The 15764-nt window shown below is 40.2% G+C and overlaps 1 protein-coding gene across 2 annotated transcripts in view; it reads right to left on the reverse strand.

Moving 5' to 3' along the window:
• The window catches only part of FSTL4 (follistatin like 4), a 340721-nt gene that overhangs the window by 49241 nt on the left and 275716 nt on the right, over positions 1-15764 (reverse strand). The window lies entirely within an intron of this gene.

Consider the following 15764-nt stretch of genomic DNA (forward strand, 5'->3'; position numbering starts at 1 on the left):
ACCTTTTCACATCATGGAAAGGGCTTCTTATTGCTAAGGTTTTATAGGTTGGGCGCATTTAACAGAACACACTCAAATAGAAATTACAGTGAGCTGATGATATCAACAAATTTAGCCAAGTTGGAAAAGCATTCCTGGACACATAAAAGGTTCTCAGACTTCATTAGGGGTGATGGTGTCACCATGTAATTAACCAAAATGGATAAATAAATACATCACCTGAAATTGATTTTTTTTTTTAAAAAATAATAATAATACAATTTCTTCAGTGAGAAGTGTCAGGATGTTTTCTTTCAGTTATGAAGTCTTATGCTTTAGAGCTATTATTTCTAACGATCACAGATGACTAAGAGATCATTTTGCTTGGTGAAGGAAAAGTACTCTGCACACACCGAAACCCTCCTCTGTTTTCATTAAGTCTCGTTATGGAGAGGCACTGAAATGCTACCACTTGGGGTTTGTGAAGGGAGGGAGCCCTGATTCAGAGTAAGTTCTGAAATTCAAAAATGTAAATTCCACTTAATAGGAAGACCAGAAGCTGGGAGCCTCAGGCCTGGGGGCTGAATGCAGGCTTCCACGTGTTTCTATCCAGGCCTTGGAACTCTCCCCAGCCTGCACCCTGTTTTCCTAGGCCACACCTCTCACCAGCCCTCTCTGCACCCTCTTCAAATGCTTTTGCCTAGACTGAATGTGCCCTTGAAATGTTCGACTGGAAAAAAGAGATCTGTGGTGTGTGTGTGTGTCTATGCAAAAACCTTCAATATTTCTTTAGTCTACTGTACAAAAGTAGAAATGGCATCTGTTGGTCTATCCACTTTTTCCCTTTCTTTTTTTTTGCATGTGGGCCCAAAGACATGCAGCCCAAAAAGTTTGCCTGGGGGAATGTGGCCCTTGGGCTGAACAATTGCCCTGTACTAGATGATACTCAAATATCTTGATACTCAAATATCTTGTTTTCCATAGCACCTGAGCATGAGTCACAGGGCAGAGGTTATCAAGTGACGCTTTGTCTGGATCTTATTACATGACAGAGTACGACCTCAGTTGCCAGGCCACATGCACATTTGGCTCTGCAGAGGGCACTCTGTGAAGAGGTCCGTCAATATATTTGTTGTGCCTTCTGCAGACATTACTGAGCAAGTAAAACAAGAATTGTGCATGCCCTTGGAGCAAGCCATTCAGAAACAAGGTCACATTTACTGAAAACAAGTACTTTTCATTAATGGACTCTAAAGTGGAGGGCACCGGAGGGCAGATTTTCATAGTGCACTAATAGATATATGACTCTATGCAAAATGTTGCCCTGGAAGCCAGTGTTCCCCCTGTAAATTGAGATAAATTCTGTATCATTTGGATTGCTGGTCAAAATTGCCTCTCTGCACCTTCTATCTTTAGTCAACGATATTATGGCTTGATAATTGCAGCTTCTGACATCCCGTTGTGATCATTTCTTCAGTTTGTGCTGTCATATGCATCACTGGTTATATGTGCAACAAAAGTAGGCATTTGGTGCCCAAACATACTTTTTAATGAAAACACTGCTATATTTGGAATGTACTGGATAGGAAAAAGAACTAGTAATTAGCATAACACGTAACATTTAGTGGCTTTAATGAGGGTTGCTTTCTTTTGAAGAGGTATAATAAAGTAAGGGTACACTCATTGGATTTTATGTCTTTTAATAAGGTTTCCTTAATCCTGTTTCTCACAATGACTTGGACTCCTTGAAACACTTCTAAAATCTATCAGCAGGCTCTTTATGAACACACTTTTGAGCGCTCTGTTCTCTTGAAATTGGGGTTGGAAGGATCTTTCACTACCACTTTTCTCTGTTTCTCATTTTTCCAATCTTAAATTCAGTTCTCAACATTTCTGCAGCAATTTGGGGCTGTGGTTTTTTTTTTTTGGGGGGGGGGGTTTAAGATCTTCATGTGACTTGCACATTTTGAGATTGAAGTCAACTCACTTCAGAGAGACTTTGACTCCACAGTTGTTGCAACTACAGTCTAAGTGTCCAAAGTCACAGTCTCTGGTGTGTTGTAGAATTAATAATAATAATAATAATAATAATAATAATAATAATAATTTTATTATTCATACCCTGCCCATCTGGCTGGGTTTCCCCAGCCACTCTGGGTGGCTCCCAACAGAAATAAATAATAATAATAATAATAATAATAATAATAATAATAATAATAATAATAAAAGCAATAAAACATTAGACCTAAAAAACTTCCCTAAACAGGGCTGCCTTCAGATTACTTCGGATTACTTTCCGTTTATGCAGCCTGAGGACGTGCACAGTGTGTCTACAGCTCGGCACCTGATCACATGCCCTCTTGAATCCTGCCCTTCTTCAGAACTAGCAGAAGAGGCTTGAATGGTTGTGTCCAGACCACTGCTAGTTATGCAGCATTTAAGAAATCAAAGGTTGTGTCCAGTGCTGTCGGTCTGCTAGCACAATAGCCCTTTTGCTAGTGGAGGTGCCTTTCACAATGTTGTACAACGGAGGAAACCAATATGCAACAGGTCCACTGGTGGGATCATTGTGCAAGAACGTAACCAGCAGCAAAGGCAGAAACTGGATACAAACAGCCCCATGTGATTCTAAAACCCAATGCCTTGTTTAACTTTTCAGTATACTGTATATTAAACTCCAGAAACCCTTGCATATTCCCCCTATATTTTCTTTCTTTTTTGAAATTAGAGCATCTTTAACAGAAAGGAACTGCACTGACTTCAGTAGCAACCTCTGCATGCTAATTGAGTCAGGTATTACTAGTTGTGCTATTTTATCACAGAAATCTTTTCTCTGCTGTCATCTGCAGCCCACCAACGGCAATCATAATTTCACAATGAAGACATGTATAATTGAGGTCATTACTGAGAGCAACCTGGAATTGAGCATCTACAGAACAAAACTCATTGATTTAGCATGGCTTAGAGATAATTTACATAGCAAATGTTGGTCATAGGCTTTACTTTTCTTATGCTACAGTAGTACACCAAGAACTCAATTTTCGTTTTGAAAATGCTTTTTGTATCTTTAATTAGATCTTTTCTGCTTAAACTCCAGACATATCATTTTGCAGTGGATTGCTACTAATTTTTAATTATTCTTGCATTTGCTCATAGATGCCTTTCAGTGCTTGAAATAGTGAAAATAGTTTATTGTGTGTATCGGGCATGAATCTTCTTAAAGGATTATTTACTAAGATTATTGTCTGAGCTCAGAATAAATACTGCCCTGAGTTAGTGGAGGTAGAATTTGTTCATTAAAAAGCCAGAATATTTCGTCTCAAAAAATTAGCGACTGCACTTTGTTGTGGGTTAGGAAGGAAATATTGTAGCCCCTTCTAAAAATCAGCCTTTGACTTTAGAATCTTAAAATAAAATTGCCTCTAATGAGGGGGTCAGTTTTTAAGTTATTTATCAGATTTATGGTACAAAACAATCAATGGGTGTTACATCCCATTGATTTTAAAAGGAGATTTAATTATGTACCAACTTTTCTGCAACAATTTGCAATTTTAAAAAATACAATAACTCATATGAAATTTCATCAATATTTTAGCACAAATTTCTCCTAATATGTACATTTTTGTATGCATTTTTGACTAACAGAAATCTTTTTGCAAGCAATTTTCCCTAATAGTATGCACGTTTGCATGTTATTTTTAACTAATTTATGCATTTACATGCACACACTTTCCCCTAGTATATGCATTTTTGTACACACTGCTTTGCAGGAGACCTGCAGTACAAAGTTTGGAGCTGTCCAAATGCTTAAAAATGACTGTGTTTTGGTTTGATAAGTGTGAATTAGATAGTGTCTCATTAATAGGCAAAGTAATTCTCCCCGCCCCTAGTGGCAGGATAGAAAGTTGCTCCAATTAACAATGTTCTAAAAGATAGTCCATTTGGACCACCTTGTATAATGTAAATATGGAAGTGATATCAGGTTTGGGTGCATACTTTGTTTTCCAAAATCTCAATTTACAGATGGGTTTTACTGTCTTGTTATTTGAGCAGAGCTTCTCCAGTGCTTGGACTTATGTGAGAGAAAAAGAACCGGATGAGTGAACATGTATAATAAAATTATTTCTAAAATCCTAGTACAAATGTGCTAATCTCAGATATATTTTGTAATTGCCATAATTCAAAGTATTAATGTAATGTATATATACTGCCTATCATAGGTATGCTGCTTCAAAGTGTTTTACAGTAAATTCTCCACTAAATTAGTAATGGTGTTTTCTGAGGCATTAAAAAATGCATAACAGTGAGATGGTACTTAGCAGTTTAAACCTTGCCTGCCTATTCTTTACTTGTGAAGTCCACAGGCTATGACTCTTTGAGCTGTGCTTCATCTTATGCTAAAAGTGTAAAATTTATTCTGTCAATCTTTTCTTCAGAAAAAACAACCTCCAATTCAGTCTTTCCTTCCTCCCCACATCTATCCAGAAGCCAAATGCTTCAAAAAATAAGGACAGATTATGTCCTAGTTATGGCAGGTGGAATTTACCTCATCTTTTGTGCTGAGGCTCACATGCCCACAGTTGAAATCTCTTAACTGAAAGTGGATGAGGGCAGAGTTGGGAGCGAATGGGTCTGACACCAAAAATGGGTATTCCAGAAGTGGTGGACCCACTTCTTTTCTATCTTTCACTCATGCCCTTCTCCCTCTGACATTCCCTTCTCTCCCCGCTTGCTTAACCATTTTTTCTTTCATTTATTCTTGCTTTTCTTCCTCCAGAAAAAATGCCTGCACAACAATTTAGGTTTAGTAAAGTTAAATCTCAGTGGTGCAGATGAGATCCCCCCAGGGCCAGATTTAAGTTTGATGAGGCCCTAAGCTACAGAAGGTAATGGCGCCCTTTATATGTCCAGCTGTCCTTTGTCAACAACAAATTGTTGCTGTTTTTTGGGTTGAATATATGCTATATGGTAATTTATGGACCTAATAGGTATCTAACCAGTGATAAGTTAGGGAGCAGGCTAGCAGGTGGGACCCATTACTTACATCATAGGAGCCTACAAAACACTGTTGCTGTATGTAGGTTTTATTTTATTTGTTTTTTATCTTATATTTTGGAAATGTACTTCCAGTTTTTTTCCTTTAATTTTTTTGGGGGCCCCCAAGAGAGTGGGGTCCTAAGCTATAGCTTGTTTAGGTGGTACGTAAATCCAGCACTAGGGACGCGGGTGGTGCTGTGGGTTAAACCACAGAGCCTAGGACTTGCCGATCAGGTGGTCATCGGTTTGAATCCCCGCGACAGGGTGAGCTCCCATTGCTTGGTCCCTGCTCCTGCCCACCTAGCAGCTCAAAAGCATGTCAAAAGTGCAAGTAGATAAATAGGTACCACTCGGAGGGAAAGTAAACGGCGTTTCCGTGCACTGCTCTGGTTTGCCAAAAGCGGCTTAGTCATGCTGGCCACATGACCCGGAAGCTGGCTGCTGACAAACGCCGGCTCCCTCAGCCAGTAAAGCGAGATGAGCGTCGCAACCCCAGAGTCTGCCACGACTGGACCTAATGGTCAGGGGTCCCTCTACCTTTTAAATCCAGCACTTGATCCCTCCCTTCCCCAAACCCAAGGAGGGTCAGGGGAGAGAGATGGGTTCTTATCGGCAGTCCAGTGCAAGAAGGAGGGAGTGCTAACCCTTCATTGCCCAGCTGCCACTCCAAGGAAAATCACCTGATATGTGGCAATAAGGTTTCCCATCCTTTTCTTTCTATCAGCATTGCATATTGTGGGGACAGGATAGTTAACTTTCTTCAGGTAATGCAGTGATGAAAACTGCCCCAATGCAGTGCCACAACGGGGGGCGGGGGGGGGAGGCTCTCATTGTTCAGCTGAAAGAACTACCAATTCCATTCTGAGCAAGTCTGAAAGAACATAGGAAATAATTCATGCTGGGTGGTGGGGTGGAGCGCATTCAAAACAGAATCAGGATAAATAATTCATCCAAAGACTTAACTTTAATGGGCAAGTGGACATGTGTTAAAACTGATAGTAAAGAGGTCAACTGGATCCTACAAGATGAGAAAAGGGAAAAAGGTTTGACTAGAACTAAGACAAATCAGCTGCACCTTTTCAACATATAGATGCACTTTTCAGGAGATGTTTGCACATTCAGTGAACACTGGTAGCAGGGAGCAGAATTGCGGTGAAAAGCCCTGACCTCCCAAAGGTGTTCACTGTCTGCACAAGTGTCATTGGAAAGGTGTAACTAACAGCTTCCATATTTTGAGAAGCACATTTATTTATTTTATTTTATTTATTCATATTCTGCCATTATCCCTGTGCACGACCCAAGGCAGCTCACAACGTAAATTAAAACAAATACAACTAAAAACACATAATGATACAAATATTTAATTATGATAAAAGTGTGTATTGGCAATAAGTAATACGAATTTGAAATATGGAATAGACGGGAGGTTGGGTCTTTAGTGTTAAGACCAATAGATGTTTTATTGTTTGCTAAGAAGATTATGTGTCTATGGTTATTCTTGTGTGTAATTTGGTATTTGCATTTTTTCCCCCTTGTTGTATCAATAAAAAACTTTATTTTAATAAAAAAACAACTATAACTAAAAACACACAATGATACAAATATTTATAAGTAACCATATTGAAAACAGCACTGAATACCCTAAAACAATGTAAAAGTACCCATATACATGCAGATCTTACCACCACCACCAACAAAACCTATCCTTAGCAGACCCTGTCACAGCAGTTATAAGTGGTCTAAGGCCTATCTGAACAAAAAAAATCTGCCCATGAAAGGAAAGCTGATTAGGAGCAGCCACAAGAAGGCCCTCTCCAAGAAGCCATCCACTTAAAAAAACAAAACCAGCCTAGTTGCCCTCCTACCTTTGATTCCATTTCTTTCTTGGAGCCTTGGGGAACCATGAGCCCAGAGCGTAGTAACTGGATACCAGCATGAGGGAAATTTAAAGTGCCTTTGCACGTTACATTAAACCAGGGCTATTTGTGATGGAAGCAGACTAAGAAGCTGTGATCAAATTTGGCTTCCTGTGACATCTGTCCTTGAGCTTGTGCTTCATAAGCCAACTGTGCTTTAAGCCTGGCTAGCTGCTTGCTCACACTGTGCTAAGCAATTCAAGACTTTTTCAAGTATTTGGGATTGCTACTTTGTTCATTTCCCTTTAACTATGTATGTGGAGGTGGGGGGGGGATGCTCTCAGCTAAAGCAGGATCTGGTCCCAGGCCTCCTTTCTCTCGTTACTAGTTTGGATCTCTGAAAAGCCCTCTTGACAGAAGCATTTCTTTGGGTCAGGTAGACAGCACCCTTGGGAATATAACTGTTAACTTTACCCTAGGTGCTTAGTGATTGCTGGGAGCCAGTCAGGATCCTACAGTTGGAATACATGTTTTTTGTTTTTTATTGCAGAGTGAGTGCTTTCAGGTGGTAAAAAGACAGTGGCATGCTGGACAGATTTGGCTGTTGGAATAGGGATGCATTTAGCAAGTGTTGCTACACAATGCTGCATAATTTCTTGATCTTCAGCTCTGGCCCTTTATGCTGAGCCCACAACTCCCCTCCCATTCTGCCTTCCATCTTTATCCAATATCACAGCCTAGGGCTCAACGGCTATGTTTTGGCTGTTGTTATGGCAACACAACTGTCTCTCTTGAATATGAAACCTCCATAAACCTCCTCAGTTTGATCATATCCACACATTATCAATTTTTACTAACACTGTAAAATTGCTAATGGCCAAACGACTTTCATAAATATTTCTGAGTGCTGTTGTCGTGGGGTTGTACGGGTGTGTGTGTGTGTGTTAATTTTTGGCCACAGCAGTATACATCAACACAGAACAGCCACTGTAGATTAAATATGCCTTCTTGTTCTTCTGTGCTCAGTAAGTGGATATAAAGCTATTTGCTGTCGGCAGGAGAACAACACATAGGAAAGATCAGCAATGAATAATGCTGTATGCAAACAGCAGCATGAGGCTGAAAGGCTAGCATATCAAAAAAGCAGGGATGGAAATCTAGGTCACATTTGGTTATTTCAGTTATCACTGATATATGTATCAAACATGCAGCTGCTTTCACAGTGACTGGTCGTAGGGCCAGAGGAATATGCATAGAGAAATATTGTCTCTGCTGAACAGAGCCTCCTGACCTCACCTACCCAAAAAGATTCCCACAAAGCTTTTTCATTTGGGTTACTGCAGAGGACTGTGGCTTTGTTCTAAATATGATATAATAACTCACTTGATCAAAGTGGGAATGGAAGGAAGGAAGAGTCAGGAGAAAGCCACAGCATATCCTGTAGTACATCAAGCCCTAAATGGCCTTGGCCCAGTATACCTGAAGGAGCGTCTCCACCCTCATCGTTTTGCCTGAATGCTGAGGTCCAGCGCTGAGGGCCTTCTGGCAGTTCCCTCATTGCAAGAAGCAAAGCTACAGGGAACCAGGCAGAGGGCCTTCTTGGTAGTGGCACCCTCCCTGTGGAACGCCCTCCATCAGATGTCAAAGAGATAAACAACTACCTGACATTTAGAAGACATCTGAAGGCAGCCCTGTTCATGAAAGTTATTAATGTGTGACATTTTAATGTATTTTTCATCTTTGTTGGAAGCCGCCCAGAGTGGATGGGGAAACCCAGCCAGTTGGGTGGGGTACAAATAATAAATTATTATTATTTATTATTATTATTAATCAAGCAAACAATTTTAGGAGTCCTTGTCCAATGTCTTTTGAGATACTCCTAATTTTAAATTAGGTGATGTTGTGTTTTATTTTATTAAAACATGCATGTCCCCCTTCTTTCTGGTATATATAGTGGCTTACAACATTTAAAATTACAACTTCATAAAAAAGCAAAATATAACAACCAAGCAGTTAAAATCAAATATAGAAATATTGCCTGCCACGTACAACTAAAGCCTATGGAACAAATACAGTTCTCAATAACCAACAAATAACAACTGTGGAGGGTTCAACCATACATCATGGGGCAAGGTGTTCCATACTTAAGATACAGCCAATGAGAAGGTCCTTTCTGTTTTCCCATTCAGACGTGCTTCCACTCCAGGTGGGACACAGAAAAGGGCTTTTCCTTCTGATCTTGAGGAGTGAGCCAAATGGTAAGAAAGGAGGTGTTCCCTGAGCTATGATCCCATTACTGGAACTCTAACTTTGTATTATTAAAGAGAACTCAAGAGTCCTGTGGCAACTTAAAAACTAACAGATTTAATGTGGATTAAGTTTATGTGGACTACAGTCCAGAAAGACAGACATTCATGAAGTCTTTCCTATATTCCTATTTGTTATAACCAACCAATTTGATTAATTTATATTTTGTCTGAGATGATGGTGTTGGACTTCAAGTGTCAAGAATATCCTTGGTGTTAATGTTTATAACTATTCCATAAGCTCCTAGAGTTTATAATGAAAATACTAAACTATACTATCGTAACATCTGCTTTGAAAATAGAGAAATAAACAAGCCAGAGAGAGTTTGAGGAGAGAAGCAGAGACGAAATATTAGAGTAGTGTAAAGCTACTTAGATCCAACAAACACTTCAATCAAATACTACCCTTTGAGAGCTATGCTTTGTTCTTTGAAGGGTATCATTTGATAATGTGAAAATTGATAATGAAATCTAGTAATCAACCCAGTTTGAGAGGCATAATACAAGTATTAAGAATGAAGGTTACTAATAAGCAACAGATGCTTCTAAAGCATCATTCTTTACTTCTTTTTTCTAGAAATATTGTTAAAAGCATTCACCATGTTAATCAAGAATGTGATGGACCTACTCTCAGCAGCCAGAAACATCGCCAGACACTGGAGAGACCTGTCAGGAGTAAGCATGGACTAATGCTACCAAATTGTATGGGAAACAGGCTTATTAGAAAAACTAACCAATAAACTGAAACTGACACGAGGACAAATGGAAGAAGACGCCTTCACCCCGGTATGGCTCCCTTTTATCACATACACAGCCTAACAAGACAAGAATCCACCAACAGCATACAAATCAACATGGCTAACCTGATTCAAAAACACCCACCCACCTCACTCACACCTGAAAACAAAGTTCACCACAACCCATCACAAACAAACAACCACACCCTAGGCTAGGCATGGCCAAACCTGGCCCTCCAGCTGTTTTGGGACTATAACTCCCATCATCCCTAGCTAACAGGACCAGTGGTCAGGGATGATGGGAATTGTAGTCCCAAAACAGCTGGAGGGCCACGTTTGGCCATGTCTGTCCTTGGCCAACCCCAACCTCTCTCACTACCAAAGGAACACAAGCGAATAGTAAAGAGAACCTGCACAAGCGACGCTGACACAAAACCCCACACATAGATTAAGTAAAATAGAAACATCGCCACCCGACCCTACCCCTACTCACCATGGCCCCCTCCACCTCTTCCCCCTTTTTTCCCTAATGTAACACTAATATCTCAACAAATGTAACTGATCTGTAGAAAATGTAACTTGAAAACAGACATTGCACATATTTTTGTAAACCAGGAAATCTTTAATAAAAAAATGTTTTTTTAAAAAAAGAATGTGATACGCATCTTTAATTGCCATTCTATGATAAGATAAGTTGCCACATGAGAAAAGCAGTTTTCTTTATTTTTTTCATGAAACATTTATTTATACTTCATAGTAGAGCAATTTTTGTGTGGCACAAATGCAGCCCATTTAGGTTAAGTTTAGTTATCTAAGCCTGCAAGATTTTATCATCTTCCCACCCTCCTTCTCACACATTATGAATATTTCACCAAGATTTTCCTCAGGCTCACAATATTTTCTTGAAGACACTCAGTGACACCTGCCCGTTGCCCCCTCAGAAATCTGTAGAATATTTTAATCTTCAATGTAATAACCAGGCAAAGCTATCATTTATTCTAATAAGTATGTAGCATACTTTATAAACATATTGATGAAAACTACAGAGTTCATGCAATAGTAGATATCTACCACACAGTGCTCTACACACACACACACACACACACACAGAGAGAGAGAGAGAGAGAGAGAGAGAGAGAGAGAGAGAGCGAGAGCTTATTAATGGTGGCAATGGAAAAATGGGAGAAGTACAACAACATTTTATTACAGTTGTAGACCAGCATAAATGGGAAAAGTAAGTAAACACAGCAGTACAAAGAAATGTGTTAGTATTAAAGAGGAAACCCTAAAGCAAAGAGAAACAAGAGATGAAAGCACAGGAATTCCCAAAGAAATCCATAGGATTCATTTTATCAGCACATCTATTGTCGCAACTAGGTTTTGCTGCTATTAAGTCTTTTAAAGTTGGAACCCCTGAAGTTAAGAGCCTTTGACATTACTGCATAAAGCGAGGAGGTAATTCATCAGACTTCATATTTGATTCTTGGCAGGCTCCCAGGGCTTTTAACAAAATTCCGAATCAGCATTTCAAAGACATCATAGTTTGGTGTTTCAGTGGATTTAGTCTCCACAGGGAATTATGGATTTCAAAACAAACCACTCAGAGAAGACTAGCAAATTAGGGAAAGGTTTAAGAAGACAGTGAAACGGTCTGCCCTAGTGGAAAGGAAACATCTGTAGAAATTCTAAGGGGGTATTGAGAATTTGGCAATGGGAAGGAAAGAATATTTCAATGGTTTGGCAGTGTGGACCAGCCCTACAGTTAGTTGCCTCATTCTGTGAGATGGGGAGGAGAAGCATCATTAAGGTGTTGGAGGCCAGAGCTGTGTGTACCATGTTAGGATAGGAGAATCCCCTACTACTACTACTACAGTCCCATAAAAATTCATCAGCATTTTACTGTGAATTTATCCTGATATACACATTTGTATAAATTTTGGCTAATATACACATTTTTTTGCAAAACAATTTCCCCCTAATTAATGCATTTTTGTGTTACCTTCATTACTGTATTTTCATGGGACACGGGTGGTGCTGTGGTCTTAACCACTGTGTCACGGTCCAGGTTGTAGGCAGCAGCATTCCAGACCTTACATGCCAGAACCAGGATATGGATGGTAACAATGGAGGACAGAAACTTGATAAGGCTGGAATGGAGGAACAGAAACTGGAACAAGGACAGGCATGCTGGATCAGGAACTGGCAACAGCAGGATATAAACCACGTTGCTGTGGTAAAGAACCAGGGTGAAAAGCTGGCCTTATATATGGTTTCCCTCCAGGTGCTGCACATCTCCTGATCTGGCCACACCTGCCAGGCCACACCCGACTCTCCCAATACAAACATAGCAAGGGCCTGGTTCTGCAACTCCTCACTGTGCTCAGAGCCTGCCCCCTGCAAATACTCATGGTACTCTTTAAATACTGAGCCTCTTGGGCTTGCTGATTATAAGGTCAGCAGTTCAAATCCACACAGCAGGGTGAACGCCTGTTGCTTTGTCCCAGCTCCTGCCAACCTAGCAGTTCAAAAGCATATCATTGCAAATAGATAAATAGGTACCGCTGCAGTGGGAAGATAAATGGTGTTTCTGTGCGTTCTGGCACTCATCATGATGCTATGTGCACCAGAAGTGATTTAGCCATGCCGGAAAAGCTGTCTGCAGACAAATGGTGGCTCCCTTAGCCTGAAAGCGGAGAGGAGCTCCATACCCCATGGTCAAATTTGACTGGATTTAACCATCTAGGGGTCCTTTACCTTACCTTTTACCTTACTATTTAATGTACACTTTATCCCAGTTTATGCATTTTTGTAGACATTACTTGGCTGGAGAACAACACCCCAAAATTCAGAAAAGTTCAAAAGGGTGCTTATGTTTCAGGTCGTGAATTGTTTTGGAATAGGTTTGCCTTTAAATGCATATATTGGAACAAGTGCCGTGGAAGATGTTGTTCATTTGCAAGTGTTTGAAAAAGATTCAGTTGCTTATTTGGCCTTGCCATCTTGTCCTTTGCCACAGGCAGCTAAACGTATTGGGCCAACTCTGTGCATGATATGTCAATTGTCTTCTCTAATTAAATTGTAAATGTGTATTGTTGTGCTGTGGTATACTAAACAGGGCAGTTGGTGATCAAGTAGCCTGTAATTTAGAGAATGCAGCATATTATACATGACCTGCAGAAGGGTTACATGCAAAGAAGAGCTTGGGATCTGAATCCAGCAAAAGCTTATGTACAAATACAAATAAGCATTACATATGATATTGCAATAGCCACTGAAGGGTGGACCCTTCAGGGGTAATCCAGTCTTCATTCCCCCAGCCAAACAAAAAAGGCTCTAATATGATGAAGTACGAAGGCAGCATAGCTCACTGAGAACTATAATTGCTCCTGCCTTCCAGTATTCTGCTAATTAAAGCAAAAGCATATTTTGATAACCAAGAAAAACTGGACCCTTATTTGTAACTTGGATTTTCTTTTCTTTTCTTTTTTGAAAAAGATTAAGTTTGTGGGATTCATTTATCAGTACATCTAATTGTTGCAACTAGCTTCTGCTGCTATTATGTGTTTTGAAGTTGGAGTCTGCAATATTTGGAAACTTCAGCAATAATTAATACAATGAAACCACATCAAATGTGTTAAACTGCTTGTGTGTAGGCTCTGTCTGTTCTGCATTGATTTCTCCAACACCATGTACCCTTCCATTTAGCTGCAGGTAGGGATGGAAGGATCTGTCAGTCTTGGTTCTCTCAGTTTCTCATTTATCCAGTCCTAAATTAAGTTATCCATATTCTACAGGGTATTGAGACATGTAGCTGGGGACGAGGGAGAAATTTGATTTCAGCATCCATTTAAAGCCCAAACTGTAAAAAGTTTTCACCTTCAGAAACAATATATGCATGGTTACGATTTCAGTAGCTATGCCTCTATGACTGCTATATGGAAAGGGCCAGAAAAGCTGCAAGAGACCCGAGATCTCATAGAGAGAACAAACTGCCAAGACATTACCCTCACAACAGAAGCAAAACCCATCATGTGAGAGCTGTGCTTCCACATCCTCCTCTGATGTGAGGATGTCTTTTCCTGAGACAGACAGGAAAGGTGGATGGAATCATTGGCAAACACCCAGCGAATCAGGGGCCACTCGCTACTTTCTCCCTTCATTAAGTGCTTCTGTTTATTTCTCTGCCTAGCTTTTTCTTTCTTTCTAGGAGTTGGGAAGGGAGGAGCAGGGAAGAGCCAGTGTGGTGAAGGGGTTAGAGTGCCAGACTAGGACCTTGGAGATGAGGGTTCAAATCCCAACTCCACGAAGCACGCTGGGAGATTTGGGTCAGTCACTGCCTCTCAAGTGACAAGGAAACGCACTGAAAAGTGTGGGATGAAAGGTCAAAGAGAATATGTGTAAACATCCTGAAAGCCAATCAGGATGAATGTTCATTATTATATAAACACCCTGCAAACAAATCAGAATAAGTAATAAATACTGGACATAGTCTAACCTTCAAATCAGGTTGAACGCTCAATAAATATGTCATCTGGTGGAGTCCTCAGTAAGAAGAAAGATAAGGGAAGAAATTCTCCAATTCCCCTGCGTGTAAACCGCAGTGGGGCAACAAGCCTTAGACTATCTCGAGGGCTCCATGAGCAAAGTACTTCTGAAGGGACTTGCTGCTATAATGAAATATTTGAACAATTTGGAAAATAGAAAAGGAACCTAACTTTTAGTCACTCCCCTTGAGAACTCCAGGAATGAAAATGGGAAAGAATGTGTTTTCATGAAGGTGTACAGGAATGAAGAGCACCCAAGGGAAGTGTTCACTTCAGATTCTAAAGCTGCAATCAACTCCATGCACACTTATCAAAAAGTAAGCCTTATTGAACCTAGTGGGGCTTACATCTGCATAAGCATGCATACTATTCCACTGGCTTCACAAGTGCTTTAGTGCTCACTGAAAACTTAGACCAAATCATATGCTGTGATAACAGTGTTTAAGGAAGAGAACATCCACTGGCTTATGATTCATTTTCCTACATGAAGACTACTCCTGTTCAGCTGAAAATGACATCTGTTGACGATGTCAAAAGGGGGGGAGGATGGAAGGGAAAGGATTGCACATGCCCGCTCTCTGCCTGACCTCTGTGTATTCATCTAACCTTAACAACATAAGAAGAGTCTGCTGGATCAGGCCAGTGGCCAGATGCTTGTGGGAAACTCACAAGCAGGGAAGAGTACTCTTCCCTCCTACATGCAAGCCTATGTGTGCATAACTTGTATGTAAGGCAGCAGAAGGTCAGCTGAACTTGAGGAGGCTGTCAGAACAGGGCACGTATATTCCCCACTTACTGGAAACACTGAACTTTTACAATTTACCCTGTATTTATTGTCAGCATCAAACACAGAACTAAATGCCCAAAGTTTCAAAGACGTGCTTAATATAACAAGATGTTCATTACCATGGAAAGTGTTCTTTCAAGCCTGAGTAGAACAAAAAGGCTGAGGAGATTATATGCCTACTATTTATGAAGTGTTCAAGTCCTAAGGTCACAATTTTATTAGTTCCAGCTATATTTTACTCCCCATCAGCAGCCAGTGAAATGTTGCAATATATTTCTGGTCTAGTTGGTTTTTGCTCTGGAAATTGAAGGCAATAGCCAACAAGCTGTTCTGAGGAAGTAACCCACTTCTTATGGAGTTATACACAGCTGTCAAGGTTACAGTTTGTAGTGGCTACACATTGTAGGCCATCTATTGTCAACAAGGCAAGGTGAAGGAAGGATGAAAAAGAGGACAAAAGAAGATAAGGCAAGGAACCAAAACACTCAGGTGAGTTCTTCTATGAATTCCAACCCCAC

Source organism: Podarcis liolepis (genome assembly GCF_965112155.1).
Source record: "Podarcis liolepis genome assembly, chromosome: 2".
Taxonomy (NCBI): Eukaryota; Metazoa; Chordata; class Lepidosauria; order Squamata; family Lacertidae; genus Podarcis; species Podarcis liolepis.